Source organism: Ambystoma mexicanum, chromosome 5q, assembly GCF_040938575.1.
Source record: "Ambystoma mexicanum isolate Mex_15411 chromosome 5q, UKY_AmexF1_1, whole genome shotgun sequence".
In the NCBI taxonomy this organism is placed as follows: Eukaryota; Metazoa; Chordata; class Amphibia; order Caudata; family Ambystomatidae; genus Ambystoma; species Ambystoma mexicanum.
The window spans coordinates 1190831221-1190848456 of record NC_090933.1 but is presented as its reverse complement, the minus strand read 5'-3'; the positions used below and the strand labels follow the sequence as shown (position 1 = coordinate 1190848456).

At 46.5% G+C, this 17236-nt stretch overlaps 1 protein-coding gene across 2 annotated transcripts in view; it reads left to right on the top strand.

Annotated features, from left to right (window-relative positions):
• Nucleotides 1-17236, top strand: part of TRAPPC9 (trafficking protein particle complex subunit 9) — a 3490818-nt gene that overhangs the window by 1586219 nt on the left and 1887363 nt on the right. The window lies entirely within an intron of this gene.

Below are 17236 nucleotides of genomic sequence, written 5' to 3'. Positions count from 1 at the left end.
GTTGCGCTGCGTTGTCTTGCTTCAAAGACAAGCGTGTTTCTCATGAGCTATCCTTCCTCTCTATTGCCCCTTACCCACTTCGTGCATTTCCTAAAATCAACAAATAAAAAATAAAAATCGAATTGCTCATTGGGCCATTTATTGATTTTTGTGGCGTACAATTACATCACATTACAAGATAAACTCTACATTAAACCAAGGCAATAAAAGCAAGGCTATATGCGACATTGTTAATGTAGCTGTGCTTCATGCTTATAATGCATACCTGGGCAGAGCAGAGTTGGCAAATGAAGGCGTTGTCGCTAAAGCCCCCTTTCAAACTTATTTGTGTGGATTACTACCAGTCCCTATCTGATGAACTTCAGTGATCGTTGTATGTGTTATGAAGTAATAATATGTCTACGCATGCGCGAGCCTCGTTCCGGCTCACGCATGCGTGTTAAGTAATAAACGCGGTCCGGACGGCAGTTGCCACCAGGACCCCACAGCCAACAGCCGTGTCCTCAAGTCCTTATGTGTGAGTGCGTGTTGTGTGGGGCGGCCTGGAGCTGCTTATTGGCCGTAACATTTGTGACGAGGAGGAAGTGCTGGGTATGAGTGTGGGAGTCATTACACATGCCGTATGTTGAACGTGGCATCCTCTCTGCCTACGCAGCTTAGAATCCGACGCGGCAAGGAGCGGCCATCTTGAAAATTCACGTGTGACAGTTGCGGCCCGCGAGGGTGCTCGTGCGCTGTCCGTGTTATTACAAAACACCAATTTTTGGAACTCTCATGGTTTCCCAAGTCGGGGAGCCGTGAATATGTACAGAGAAGACGTGGACTCATCTTACAGCACACGTTTGCCCCAGTGAAGGAGGAGAGTAATACAAGAGACCTTTGCCAGCAGGTGAATACAACATTGAAGGTCAGTGGTCACTTTGTGCAGTAGTGGGGTCATAAAGACATAACAATCTTAACCAGATAAAGAAGTGCTGCCCACGTGTTCCGGGTTTGCGGCCTCACCCAGTAGAGTGGTGTGCCTGTGCGACCTGAAGAAATAAGTGATCTGGATGGAGCAGCGGCTGCTCCTGCACAGATGCCACGCGGACAGCAAGGCACACTGGCGCCAATGCCAGAATTTGACACATCAGGACCCCATCCAAGCTTGGGCCCAAGTGGTTATTGTGGGTCAAGAAACTTGAAATGTTTTTCAGAGCTACTGGTGAGAACGATGATGATGCAGAACTAGCGACCCTACTGTATTCTACTGGGACTGAAGTGCACTGCATCTTTGATTCGTTAAACCTTCAAGTTGTCACTTATGCAGCAGTTAAAGCAGCCCTTCAAAATCACTTTCTCCCTATGGCGAACATGGACTATGGCAGATTCATAATGTGTGGGGAAAAATCGCATGATGACGAGTCCCTAGATCAATTTTGCGCAGGTTTGCGCCAACTGTCAAGCACATGTCGATGGGAGAATGAAGAGGGCATGGTGCGGAATCAGATCATTCAAGGGTGCAGTTCTGGCAAGTTGAGGAGGCAGGTTCTTCGAAAACCAAGAATGACATTGTCACAAATTCTAGACACTGGTCGAGCCTATGAACTCGCAGAAAGTAGGGGGCAAAGATGGATGCGGCTATGCGCCCTGGTAAAAGTGACAACGCTTTTGCTCTGGGGAGGTCCACCCCACCAAAGTCACGGTGAAGCCAAAAGCAACCGTACTTAACCCCTGTCCACGGCACTCCGCCGTCATGCCAGTACTGCGGATATGATCTGCCACATGTGGGAGAATGCCCAGCTAAATCTAGAGTGTGCGGCAGATGCAGCACACCAGGACACTACGCCAGGGTATGTAGAGCAGCGACGCAGGTGACAACCTCCAGAGGTCCTGCGAGAGTTAGTGGAGGAAACTTCAGGAGACCTAGAAGTGTGGCTACCGTTCAAGAGCTCCATATAGCAGAGGAGGAAGACGACGAGGAGGAAGTGTTCTTTATCTCCAATATAGCCACTGAAGCCAGAAAGAGGAGACCACCTACTTGCATAATGAACATTGGGGGTACCCCTAAGCCAGTCTTGATCGATACTGGGGCGTCAGTGTGGGTCCTAGCAACAGAACATTACAAAGCTCTCCCTGGCCCACCTATGCTCGAAGAATCCCGGGCGAGGATTTACAACTTTGGAGGCAGCACACCGGTACCTATACAAGGGGTCTTTGCTGCACCGGTCACCCATGGACATAATGCAATCAAAGCCCGATTCTTTGTGACTGACATCAGCCCTCATTCCCTCCTGAGTTGGGCGGCCTCAGAGGCCCTGAACATCGTGCACTTCACCATGTCGGTGTACCAGTCGGATGTTGAACGGCTCCTGGAAAGATACGAAAGCCTCTTCCAGGGCGTAGGGAAACTGAAAGCAGAACCAATACGTCTTCACATCGATGAGACAGTGAGACCCACCTCTCTCAAACATCGGAGGATACCATTCCATCTAAGAGCACAGGTGGAAAAGGAACTCCAGACGCTGGTAGATATGGACATCATTGAGAGAATAGAAGGTGCAACCCCGTGGGTATCCCCGATTGTAGTCGCACCAAAACCCAAGCAGCCAGGTGCTGTACGCATTTGCTTGGACATGCGCCTGCCAAATGCTGCCATAAAAAGGGAACGTCACCTCACGCCGATGTTGGATGACATCATCAGCGAATTACAGGGAGCCAAGGTGTTCTCGAAGTTAGATCTGCGTTCAGGATACCACCAACTTGAACTGCATCCAGAATCACGCTATATCACAACCTGCACCACACACGAAGGTTTGTACCAATTTAAGAATCTGAGCTTCGGAGACTCGTCACCGGCGGAAGTGTTCCAAAATGCCATCAGGGGAGCACTTGCCGGGTTGAAGGGAGTCATGAACATGAGCGACGACATCCTTGTTTTCGAAACATCCGAGGCTGAGCACATGGAGAGGCTGGAGCAGGCACTGGAAAGGCTGAGCAGCCTAGGCCTCACCCTTCACAAAACCAAGTGTGAATTATTTAAGGTGACGCCACTCTGGCCGAGGGCCAATGGAGAAGCAGAGAGGTTCATGCAAACTTCGAACAAGACCTTTCGCATCTCTCTAAACAGGGGTGGAGAGTTACGACAGAACTTATTCGAGTTCCTGCGGGAATACCGGACGACTCCACACCAGTCTACAGGCATCCCAGCAGTGGAAGCCCTGGTCAAGCGGTGTCCGAGAGGATTAATTCTGGAAGTAGAAGGCAGAACACCGGGAGTGATTGATGACGAATGCGTCCGACAGGAGAGACAGGCTAGAAACGAGAAAGAGAGCGAGCGGAGACACCTCCAAGATAAAGAGATTGCGGTAGGTGACACTGTGCTAGTCAAGAACTGACATTCCGAAGGGAAGATGTCCCTCACCTATGAGCCACAACCCCTCAGTGTAACACATGTGGGAGGGTCAATGGTGACAGCTGCCAATGGGCGAGGGACGGTGACCAGAAACAGATCGTTCTTCAAGAAGATCGAATCAAGCCCAGCGACTGAACCGCCGGAGGTGACTGATCCACCTAGTACATACAAAGCCCAGCGGGAAGGAAGCTCACACGGAGATGACGGCCCACCAATGGAAGCACCACTGCTGACCTTAGGGGGTAGCAGTAGGTACCCGAGCAGACAGGGACGAATACTCCCTGTCTGATTTAGAGACTGTCATGGACCCCGACGGCTGATGCAGAGGGGAACAATGTTGATCGACTCACATTGAGTTATGGTTATGTTATGCAATGTTTTGTTTTCTTGTTTAAAGAAAGGGAGGGATTTTATGAAGTAATAATATGTCTACACATGCCCGAGCCTCGTTCCGACTCACGCATGAGTGTTAAGTAATAAACGCGGTCCGGACGGCAGTTGCCGCCGGGACCCCACAGCCAACAGACGTGTCCTTGAGTCCTTCCGTGTGAGTGAGTGCGTGTGTGTTGTGTGGGGCGGCCTGGGGCTGCATATTGGTCGTAACAGTATGTAGTGGTTTGTCGATCATGATGCCATTCATGTTCCGTAAACACCTCACTTATGCTTAAGCATTTGGTGGCCCAGTACTGGGGTGGCACTTGAAGTACTCTGAAGCCCTATTTGCCACACTTGGAAAACCTATAAATTACTGTTCTTTGATTAATGTCATACATTACTGTCAAAATGCTTTTAAATGTGGTAAGGCCATACCTGAAAAAACAAGATTAGACTCTTAATACATCTGTAGTTTCAGTCCCATTACCAACTCAGCAATCATATCAAAGTTGCTTGAAAAATGAGTGGGGTCTCAGTTAAAAACTTTTTTTGCAACAAAAACAATGTCTTGCAAACTGCCTGGTATCCGCCCTAGGCATCAGGTGAACAGCTTTGACGCTTAGTACACCCATGAAGGAGGGCTGTTATGATACTTGTAGTCCCATGGATCATCCAGTCATTTGGAATTACATGGTCTTGGCGGGGAAAGGCAGCCGGTACCACATTAGGTTGGTTCTGCTCTCCGGATGTTCGACATGACCTATTTAATGCAGCTGGTGTCAGAGTGGCATGCCACGTACCACAGAGCCCCTTCTGCATGGACTTCAAGGCCTGGTAGTCCGAATGCAGTAGTTTGCTAATGATGCCCATCATGTGTTGAAGGTATCTTCTGAGCCCACCCCCTACGCCATATTGCAGTTATGCAAGAAACATATCATATTTTTCATAGGAAAATGCAGCTCTACCTTCTCTGGCCGAACATTTGCATCTCTATTAATAAGGGTGCTTCCAATAATTCTTCACTATTAAAAACAATGATTTTTTCAAATTGCCTTATTCCATTTCAGCGTCTACGCTGAATCATGAACGCGGAGCCGTTCTAGTGGTAGCAGCAGTTCCTTCACACTGGACCGCCAGCCGTGAGCAGACTTGTGTACTTGGAATAACCTGCCTCTGAGTATTAGCCTTCACAATCTGTTCCGAACATCTGTGCATACAAACTTCGCTCTTCACTCGCCACTTGCAAGCCTCTGGCCCACCAGACTACTTCCGCTTATAGTGCTCGGAGTCAGACTGTCCGCCCCAAGGTTTTGTCTTGGTCCAAATGGCTAAAGCTTGGCATAACTCTTTTAGACCCAATTCATTTTTTATTTAACCTTTTGAGTGCCCCCTCTGAAGTCCCGGGAACTATTGAAGAAGTGTGGGGGACAGAGGGAATATGTTGTTAATGCTTCCCCCCTTGTATAAGAACGTCTATCTATCCCTTATGGCAAAGGAGATCACTTTTTGAGGCATACATAGACATTATAGCTTCACTGAAAGGGTGAAGGTAGAGGACTGACGTTCTAGCATGTGCGTTTGTTAGGCAGAATCACATGCAGTACCCTTGGGGAACACTACATGCAATTAAGACTACACGTGTCAGTACAATTTCACCTTTGGTACAAACCTGTACTACACAGTAAAGTGGTAGCAGTGGCTGAGCAGCGAGACTTATCTCAAGAGTAAAGTAAGCAGTAGAACAAGTTACACAAAGGGTATTACCCAAATTGTTCGTTTACAATTGTTCGAATGAACAATTGACCGAATTTAAAGGGTCACAATTGACCTTTTCACAATTGACCATATATATATGGGTTTTGGGGGGTTTGGTGTTGGGTGGGGGGTTGTGAGGGGTTGCCCCCCACATATATGTTACAATTGACCTTCACAATTCGGTCAATTGTGAAAAGGTCAATTTTCATTCGAACAGTTGTAAAACTAACAATTCGTATACAACCACACAAAGGACCAACAAATACAGTGATTCAAGTAAACACTTGCGCAAGGTTTCTTGGTAAAAGAATATACATTTGTTTCAGTTTGAAAACATTACACTAGCAAGAGCAGCTCAATATCAGATACTAATATACTACAACTACACAACCAATAAGTTACTTAACAAGTTCAGCTCCCCTAAAGTGGGAGCAAAATGGCACTTCAGATACTTTGAAAAGGGGTAAAAAGACAAGGTTATAAGAATCAACAGCCCAAATACTTTCTTAGGCAGGGCAAAGGGTTTCAGTAAACTACAACCAGCAATTCAGTTCATAGGCCTGGGCCAAGGTCAATGGTTCAGAGTCTTTGTATAGAAAAGCACGGTTCTGGTAGTAAACGGTTAAGTCTTTGCCACAGAGTTTAGAAGAATTTGGCTAAGCAAAAAGTTTGCAGTGGCCGAAAAGATTTCCGGAACGTACAGTACCTTTAAAGTGAAGAAGAGCTGTAGCTGAGGCAGTTGTTCAGTTTATGGGGGCTCAAATGGGAATGGGGAATGGTTTGTGCATGAGGAATTACCGGGTCCTCCATGGTCGGAATGACCCGGTAATTCCTCATTCACAGAATCCGGTACTGGAACTCGGTATGGAGGCAGCCATGCCCTTATTAAGGGCATGGCTCCCTCCAAACCCCTAATGAGGCCCATTGTGTTTATTTGACATGCAGACAGTGAATGTTGGGTTAAGAGACAGCTCTTTTAGAGGAGCATTGTGATGTAAACAACTTGGCACAGATTCAAGATGTTCTGTTCTTCTGGCAGACACAATGCTTGCTGGGGACTGATCAAGGTGAGGGTGTGCCAAATGACACTTGTATTGTATTTTGTTATTTACATAGCGCTCTTTCCCCACTTGTGTGGCCTCAGTGTGCTTTTTCCTTGGATGAACGCCCTTGGTGACCGTAGTCAATGTGGATGGGAAATTCTAGGGGGTTTAGCTTATGGGATGAGTGTGTGCATGTTGCCATTCTAGGACTTGGGTGGCTGGTAAGTCTCGACTTAAGCAGCCCAAAAGAAGTCAGACACATGGGTGGGTGCTGTTGAGGGTTAGAGATAGATTGCTATTGTTGAGAGTGTCTAAGCGAGGCCAGCTATACCAGATTACTTTCGGGTGGTGGTCGCTCTATGCTAGTGACAGAGGTGTTGAGGTACGTCAGGTGTTTCAGTCTGGGCGGCTATGTTTGCACTAGGCCGGATGTGCTTAGCCGTAGGCGTATTCTATTGTGCATGGATGGTTGGCCGTGCCTGCGGCCTATTTCCACGCAAGTGGTGTGAGATATACGTACTGTAGGCTGCGCGCTTGCTTGGCTGGGGAGATGCATGTCCAGTTCTAGAATAGAGAGGCCTATACCAGTGGGCCTAACTTTCATAATGTAGCAGGTATCCACATATACCAAGCAGAGGTGGAGGCTACACCCAGATTCGAGAGTCCTGTATCGTGGGATAGAGGCCTACACCTAACAGTGCAATATGAGTATAAGGCTAAGCACAGCTAGAGCCTACAGCTAACAGTGCAGTTTGAGTACAGGACTAGACACAGCTAGCTTTGAGCGTCCTGTATAGTGGGAGAGAGGCCTATACCTGACAATGTAATTTGGGTGAAATACTAAATACAGCTAGACCTGCACCTGACAGTGCTATTAGACTATTAGACTAAACACAGCTACATTTGAGAGTCCTGAATAATGGGAGAAAGGCCTACACCTGACAATGGAATTTGACTACAAGACTAAACGTAGCTAGATTTAAGTGTCCTGCATAGTGGGAGAAAGGCCTACACCCGACACTGCCATTATAAGGCTAAATACACCTAGAACCTACACCTAACAGTGCAATTTGGGTACTAGATTAACACAGCCAGATTTGAAAGTCCTGCATAGTGGGAGAAAATACCTACACATGACAATGCAATTTGGTACAAGACTATACACAGCCAGATTTGAGAGTCCTGCACAGTGGGAGAAAAGGCCTACACCTGACAATGCAATCTGAGTATTAGACTAATACAGTTAGAACCTACACCTAACAGTGCAATTTGGGTATAAGACTAGATGCCGCCAGATTGAGGGTCCTGCATAGTGGGAGAAAGGCCTACACCTAACAGTGCAATGTGGGTACAAGACTAGACCCCTCCAGATTTCAGAATCCTGTACAGTGGGAGAATGGCCTACACCTGACAATGCAATCTGAGTATAAGACTAAATACAGTTAGTACCTAAACCTAACAGTGCAATTTGAATACAAGACTAAACACATATGGTGGAAAGAGATGGAGGCTACACCTAGATATGAGGGCCCTGCCGAGTGGTGGATGCAGTGCTCGCAAGTGTTCACATCTCTGACCCAGTGCGGCACATATCGATATTCACAGTTTTGAGTTTGGGACACATCCAGATGCGACGCAGGATAGCCTTCACAATAGTACGAGACCAGACATTAAGACTGTGTTGAATTTGAGGGACTAGGAGTATTATTAATTACAGTGGGAGAAAAACATTTTGGTAAATAATGGAAAGGGACCAGAAGATTTGAGATAAAAGTAGTCTAGTTGTTTGTTTGAGGTGGGTAGATTTTTGAGTAAATGAAATTTGAAGCGTTCTGGTTGTTTTAAATATGAAGTTTATTCTTTTTAAAGAAATCTCTACTTTGTTTCCATTCTGGGCTGTGTTCTTCGGATAGAACTAAGTGGGATTGGCTGTTTGGCTGGCCTTGATTACTGTTCAAGTCCTGTGTAGGGAGCTGCTAATCCACCTCTGCTGGAACACAGCTTTTACTTCCCTCAATAAATTGCTTCAAATTAAATGAAAGTTGCATGTCATGAGACTTGCTAGAAACTAGAAAGGGAAAACAATATTCTGTTCAAATCCCGGTACATCCATTTACTTAAGAGCAGCTTGATCCTCCAGGGGGAAAAGGACTTGCAGACCCACAAAGGGTTTTACTCTGCAGCCTTCACACATTTCTTATTCCTAGTGTTTTTGACTGATAAGCTTTTGATCCTGCCAAGATCAAGAAAATGGAAGAAAGGGGATTTCGAGTTTTGCAGAGAAAAATATTTTGGGCTGTTGGATTAAGCGATAGCACCAGATTGAGCCTTGTGCCAATTGGTTTCCCTTGTATGCGGAAGATCAGGCTGCGAGGAACAGGAACCATTAAGGTTGCAGCTTTATAATCAACACTGAAAATGGAAGGGCCAGGGATCTTGCACAGTACACATGCCTCCCTTTTCTGGACCTGGCTTTTGCAGTAATGTGGCACATTCAATAGTTGGTTACTGTGGTGCTCATGACGATTCTGTGATGCACATGGGAACCATAAGATGTGCCTCCTGCTGGCCTCACATAGATAACTTCGTAGTGACCAATAATCAATGCATACTATCAGCATGCCTAAATGTAGCAGTCTTGCAAAAACGTGGCATTTGGTCACGGGAACCTTTAAAAGCCGTCTCTAGCTTCAAATAACGTTTCACCCATTCAAAGCCCTTTAGTGTCGAGGGCTTTCTGAAACCTGTAATCTAGGCACTGGCCCCTCACATAACAAGGTGTATGATTCTGGGCCAATCACTTTCATTTCCTTATGTCACATGAGTAATGCAGTGCAGCGTTGAACAAAGTAGTATCTCCTTTGCTTGTTCCTGGGATCCCTTTCTCTCCCCCTTTTTCATGGCCTGGTTTCTGTTATCGGGTTTTAAACATTTGATCATTTTCAATGTATACACTACACATGCTATACATGCATTCATGGCCAATTTATGTTCTGCTCAGTTGGCATTCAAGGGTTGGTTTGTTATGCCTATTCAGAAAGTTCTTTGGTGTTTGGGAAGATAACCGGCAGCCAGTGGCATTCTTCTTCTGAGGCATATCCTGCCGCCAAGAGCCACTGCCATAACATCATCTGGTGCTGCTATGTCATATAAGATGTGCTGCAGTGACCCAGTAGTCCTTGGCCTCCGTGCTAAGCAGCTGGTGAATTGTCCATGATTGAACGTATAGTGAACACCCCGCCACAAGAAGTGAACTTAATATATTACATACACAAAAGGTGAAGAAATGTTACAACGGTGCCCAAAGTGGCTGCCATTTAATGTGGTCCACTATTGCGCAGGATAGTTGATGTTGCATACTTGCTTAAAATTGATACATTTGCTGTTCGACGATCAAACCTAACAATTCCCTTTTTAGTCAAAGCAAGATCCCAACTTCCTATTGTTACATGAAGACTTGCACTGTCAACAGTTGCAATGATGGTGAACACAGGGCGCATCCATTGCAATGTTCCAGAGTTAGCAGTCAAATAATATCAGATGTGTATTGAGATAGGTCAGAGGCCTGGTCCTGTCAAGAGGAGAGGGGTGGGAGGCATACCAGGGTTTTCACCAGAGGCAGGTTGTGGGAGTTGGGAGAGCCCTGGTCCCTGTCCCTCCTACATGTTCCTGCGTGTCTACAAAGAATACCACATTTTTGTGCGCTGTACTTGTATTGTCCAATGCTGTCCAGTATCTTTCTGTTTGCATGTAGGACTATAGCCCCCAGAAGACCTGGCGATAGAAGAGAGAGAGTGAGCAACCCAACCTGGAAAGAGACAGCGAGAAAATGTGTACCTGCAGATTATTCCTCCCATCAGAGTAGCAATTCCAGCTCCCTATGACACAGACATGCGGTTTTCCTTCAATGGAGGCCGCAAAGCGGGAATCACAGTGCTCTACCCGGACAGAACATTACATTTCTTTGATTATCTGCACCTACTCCCTTGAGAAAAAAAAGCCAGTGCTTTGCCCGGGGGAACCAGGCAAAGGAGTGAGCCAATGTAGGAGGAAAGGGGAGACTAAAAAGGGCCATAGCAAACCGGAAGGTGTGGGTTGTTTGGGTGAGGCCAAGGGTGGAGGAAAAACAGTCCAAGCGAAGGAAGGACGCTGCAGAGGAGCCCGGAGGAAGAATGCGGAGTGTGTGCGCAGGGTGAGGTATTGGTTGGTGGAGAAAATGTTACTTGGGTGGAGTGTGCATGTAGAGAGCATAGAGGGAGACTAGCGGAATTAGGGGGTGAATGAGAAGGTGACTGGGAGAGTGAAAGGAGGGAGAAGGTGTGGGTGAGTGGAGGGAGAGTAGTAGCAGTAGCATGGAAAGGGAAGAGGAGTCCTAGTGTGGAGAGGGAAGAGGAGTCCTAGTGTGGAGGGGGAGAGTAGTATCATGGAGGGGGAGAGCTAGTGTAGTGTGGAGAGTAGTAGTGGTGTAGAGAGGTAGGACAGTAGTGGTGTAGAGAGGGGAAGCTATAGTAGTGGTGTAGAGAGGGGTTAGAAGTGTATGGAGAGGGGGAGAGTAGTAGTAGTAGTGGTGGTGTGGAAAGAGGAGAGTAGTAATAGTGGTGTGGGGGGGAGAGAGAGAGAGAGAGAGGGGAAGTGGTGCTGGTAGGATAGAGAGTAGCAGTAGTGCAGAGGATGGAGAGTCATAGTAAGAGAGAAGAGAGCGTAGCAGAGTCAGAATAGAGAGAGAACATGGGAGGGCACGCCAGGACAAGTGAGAGATGGAGAGATGAAGAAGAATTGGGGAAGAAGGGCTGGAGAGTAGAAGGAAGGCGAAAGGATAGAACATCAGGGTGAGCAGTCCAAGGGTGTTGAAGGACAAAGTGGAACCTGACTGTCTGAAAGGCATCTATTCCTTTACTGAATTGCATTGTGGGACCTAGGTTTGGGACCCCTAGATTGTTCCCAGGGGGACACCGATCGAAAGCGTGTTTAACCATAGGCCATCACCACCAGACATGTAGAATTTGAGAATGCAGGGGCTACAATCTCTAGAGAAAATCCTGGTTTAATGGACGTCTGTACTAGGGAAGGAAGCACATGCACTTAACTGAGCACCTTTTTAAAAAAAAAAGTTTAACTATCATCAAGAGTTGGTATGTTCCTGTGACAATATATAGTGCTACATGCCAATTTACTAACTTAATCCCTCTTCAAAGCGCTGTAATAACAGTGGTTAATACCCAATTTACTGGCACTCCATATGTTGAAATCAGAAGGTTGACAGGCTAAGTCGACACTGCTGGCATTTGAACTTGTGAAGTACAGGCTTGAACCATGTCAGAGGCACAAGCTTTTTAACAAGTGAGCTATCCAGCTACAAGGCCTAGTGCGCATCCTCTTAAGGAAGTAAGAAAGCCTGGCCTAGTGATGGGAGTACGACTTCAGTGTTGATCGTCAATGAGAGTACTGGTTGCTGAATGTCAGTTCCCTGCCCATGCCCTATCTTTGGAGCCGTAGATGCCAACCTTCTGACTGACCAGCAATGGAGGATGCCAAATCAGAGATGGAAAGAGGGAAGCATATATCGAAGCTCTGATGCAAGTTGGAGTATCAAGGGGTACAAGGACACCCAAAGAGAAGCGACCAGGCACCACCAGAGGTAAGGTTCTATATCTTGGACAGCTCATACAAAATTATAGGAATTTCATTCAGGAGACCGCTCAACCATAAATATTAGAATTTACGAGTACCCCCACTGTATGTCTGTCTGTGTGTGTGATGTGAAAAAAAAGATGTGACGCAAACATATTCAACCATGGCTTTCAGAAGTGGAGGGCAGTCTGCTGAAAGCTCTGCGGTGGGAGGCATTAGTTGATGGAAAAATAAAACATTAGGCAGAAAAGAGTAAGCAGATTAATTTTGCCTGGTATTCTATGTGCTGGACTATAGAAGGTTTCCACAAGGGTCTTTGCCCAATTGTAGTAAATCCAGGGCTTGCTTGTTAATTTATGCCATGATCACCTGGGGTCATGCTGCACCAGAACTGCAAGACCCTAAATCTTCATCGAAAATGTCTATATCCCAAAGCACTCAACTGGAAGAATAATTTGCTTTCTGCCTTGACTGAGCCCCTAGCCTTGCAGAAACCCAATAATCGCATCCCCCCTCTCTAGACTGCATCTGTTGGGAGAACAAAAGGATGCAGAGTGGCAAATTGTATCCCTTTTGAGGAGCTAGGACTGGCCAGCAGTCGTCTGGGATACTGGGAAACCATGCTGGTATTCCAAGCAACTGCTGCATTAATGGTTGCCAGGGACTTTAGATAAGCAGGTCGGGCACGTATCGGGTAGCCATAGCCTTCTCCTTGCAAACACTGCTGAAACGGGTGCATTGGTGCAGGAGAAGGGAAAGCTATTGCTAACTTGAGGGCCCACTTGGATGAAAATTCCATGGGCTTTATGAACCATGCAAATGGGGAAAGTGGAGATCCTGTGCCGATCAAAAAGGCTTGTGTATCTCCCAACCATTAGTGTGCAGTGGCTAGAAATGTCCTTTTCCATGCAAAAGCCATAAACTGTAAACTAGATATGTGGTCCCAGCACCACATACCTTAGGAAATTGTGAATTTGAGGCTGAACGGCTATATCAAGTTGCAAATACTGAATATCAATTCATGTCAGAATCTAGCCAAAAATTAAGAGAAAGATCTCCTTCATGACAAATGTTAATGTTAAAGGATAATTGTACCGCACACTATCACTACCAAAGTCGTCCCCTGGCACTCTGGTGGCTCTGAAAAAAGAGGGAGGGGGGTGAGTTAGTGCAAGAGAGCAGTGATGTGCTGTTGGCAGCCTCAGCCCGGTGGGTCCGTTTGCTGGGTCTGCGGTGTTTTACGGTGGGTAGTCGTCGTGCTGTTGTGCAAGTCTGTGTGTGGTTTGTTTTGTTGTTTCAGTGTAGTGAAGTTTGTGCGGATTGTTGTGTTGCAGGCTTGTGGTTGTGTTTGGTTAGAGTATGAGAGGTGCAGGTATGCAGAGGGGTGACATTGTTAGTGAATTGGTTAATTGGCATTGCTGTCCTTGTAGTTATGTCTAGGTGTGATGCTTTCTACCATTCCATTCACTATTCAATCTGAGTGTGGCACTTGCTAATCTTCAATATCCTATCTAGATGTGAGGCAGGCCAGTGATCACGTTCAGTGTGGCACTTGGTAGCATTCACAGTTTCATTTAAGTGTGACACGTGCTAACATTCACATTTATATCTAGATATGACGCAGGCTAAAGCTAAGAATTACATCTAAGTGTGGCACATGCTATCATTCATAGTCTTAGCTAGATGCGACGCAGGCTAAAGTTAAGCATTCCGTCCAAGTGCGGCACATGCTAACATTCATAATCCCATTTAGGTTTGACGCAGGCTAAAGTTAAGCATTCCGTCCAAGTGTGGCGCTTACTAACATTCACATTTCTATCTAGATGCGACGCAGGCTAAAGTTTAGAATTACATCTAAGTGCAGCATAAGCTAACATTGTTACAGCTGTCTAAATGTGACGCAGGCTAACCTTCCCAGTTCCCTCTAGGTCTGGCACTAGTTAACATTGGCAAGTATGTTAGTATGTAATGCAAGGCAACATTTACAGTCCAGCCATGAATAGATGTAGGCTGGTGGTCACAAATCTCTCTAAGTATGCATGGTGTGTGTCTATGGTAGTGTACATTATGGAAAGGTAAGGTAGAGTGGCGGGGCTTTCTGGAGTAGATTAATTGCTCTACACCCCACCCATGCCACACTTACAGTTTTTGTTGGTGTCTGTTGACTGCTGGCTTCCTTTGCTTTCCCTACAGACACCTGCAGGCACGTCTTGGTCTCGCCAGTGCAGGAGCCGCCCTTTGCCTCGGGCCCTTAGCCGCAAGGGCTTCCGGGCATAGGGCTGCCCGGGTCAAGTCCAGAATAATGAGAGGTGTACTAATGGGAGCCGGGCGGAGTGCGAGGGAGGCAGGACTGGAGGGAAAAGTTAGGCTCGAGCATCGCAGACCTTGCGGGGTGCCGTGGGTGAAATAATGCCAAAAATAAAGCTGCATGGGCAGCAGAGGCACAGCGCTTACCTGGGCCATGGTGGACATGGCCTGGGAAGTGCAAATGCAGAGGGACTAGGCCCTCAAGCAAGACATGTGCAAAGTGCAAACAGCCAATGGGATCCGAGGGCGAGGGAGGCGGGACTGGAGAGGAAAGTTGGGCCCGAGCATCGCGGGCTACAGTGGGTGAAATAATGCCAAACATAAAGCTGCATGGGCAGCGGATCATAATGCATGCTGCTCTTATATAGCAATTTATGCTGGGTTTCACCGCTTCTAAGCATTGTAATAACAGATATTATTATGATCCAGTTTAATGCTAATCAATTTACCAACCTTGGAAGTATGAAGGTAAGAGTTGGCCCTTCCATGGTTAGTGAATTTTTGAAGTGCAGACACTCACCATATGAGAGGATAGCACTTTACATGTGATCTACTCACCCAGACTTAAAAGGGCAATGATTCTTGATTAGCTGACACTCGCCTGGCATGTTGTGGTACAGGAACAATATTGAGTAAAACCTTTATTTACTTGACCCTTGAGCAGTGACTGGACCATACGAGCAGGAGTAGCACAATCTGACTAGGTGCCCTTGGTGGCAGAGTAAGATCTCTTTAAGGCTACCTCTGCAGCATCTTAAGAAGCCGATCCCTCTGACGCTGCAGGGGGAGTGGTGAGACACATCTGCAATCGGCTTCCCTTACACAGAAGCGGGTGAATCTCAATCAATATACTCCAGCGCAAATAGTTGCATCCAGTATCTAGAGCGATGAGGCTTTATCCACATCCCTCCATTTCCTCAAGTGAACCTCATCGAAACCTTTTTGCAAAGGTGAGGAGTCCGTTGTAGAATGGGGTGAGAGATGTGATATTGATAAATAGGTCCGTCGCCCCATTAATTGTTAAATTAGGCTAATTCAGATTCTGGCGTTTTCTCTGGAGTGAATGACACTTGCATCCTCTGAACAAACCAAGTATCCTCTGTCTGTTTCAGTGCCATTGGACACCGATAGATTTTATACTAGTAAAAAGTACGGGTTCTGTGGACCGACATGACAACACTCATCAATTGTTGAAAATCAATGATCCTGTAGGTCGCTGTTCCGATTCGCTTATCGCTTGATGTGCTTTGCACTCTGAAGTAAACTGAGAATGGGTATGTGTGGCTCGCTGACATACCCCGGAGCAGACGTTGGGGGGGGTAGAGGGGCGAGAGTTGGTGGGCTGCTGCATACTGGGGCCTTCTGTGCTCTCTCCACACCTGTTGTTTCACCCTGGTGTGTTGCAGTTTGTTGCGGTGCATTGCAGGGCAAATGTCCCAGAAACCGTGCATTATAGGGTTGAGGACCGGTCATTTTACGACTGCATTGATGTTTTGCCGATTTCTGGCAACCGTCTCATCTGTGAAGGTGCTGAAATCCAGGAATCAGGGGTGGGGTGTCCAAATGTCATGTATCCAGTAATGTCCCAAGAGTCCTAACAGGTAACTTTGCAAAATGTGGTGCAAATTGGTGAAACGGTGTGGAATTGTATACGGAACAATGATTTGCCAAGCCACAAACCCACACATTTTCACTTTTATAAATATAGGTTATTGTATTTTTCATAAGGTGAAGAGAAGGCACAAGCTGCATCAGAGTGCTATGTATCACGTTAAAAATACAACACATAAACGAATGTCCTGTAAGAAAAATCATAAAAACAATAAAACGTTTTGAGGCTGAAAATTCGAGAGAAGATTGTTCTTGCCTTAATGGTCAATTCTTTTGGGCCAAAAACCGAACAGGGCCACCTCCACCAAGCCTTCAACTTAGTGTCTGGGAAAGAATTTGGTGAGAGGCAAAAGTAAGCAGAGATTAACAGAGCAAAAAGAAAGGGCTAGGGAACTGGTAATTGATTATTTACATGCCAGAGCCGCCAAACATAGCACTTCACGGCTATAATGTCCCCAGACCCCTGCCATACACCCAGTGTAGTATGACTGGCCCTGTGCAATGTCCTGACCTCTACGCACTGTCCTGTAGTTTTAGCAGGTACTTTTAAAAGTTATCCTGTGCTGGAGGATTTGCCAATTAAGTTGCTTTCACTATGGATTTGTAATCACAAATGGCCTTCTCTAAAGGAGCAAACAAAAGAAAACCCTGAAGACCAAATAGGAAAGCATTCCCTGAACCCCCCCCCCTGGAGATTTCAAGAGCATAGACACCTCTGAATCTGTTCTGGGACACTTTGGAGCCTAAGGTGTTTTGGTAATCCTCTACAAGGTCCAGCAGATCATATTTCGTTAGAGCTGGTCTTTGAAAAATGTGCATTTAACTTTTTGAGTTTTTGGTCATGGCAAAGGCTGTATTTAGTCAGTTTTTTTAATCTAATGCATGTGTTTTATTTATGTGGTGTTTTATGCAGCGTTGCATGCAGAGAAACCACTAAAGAGCACCATCGGCATGCAGTGAGCATCGCTAGGAGGAGGACATGGCCACTAGGTCTCGACATGCAGTGAGCATCGCTAGGAGGAGGACATGGCCACTAGGTCTCGACATGCAGTGAGCATCGCTAGGAGGAGGACGTGGGCACTAGGTCTCGACATGCAGTGAGCATCGCTAGGAGGAGGAG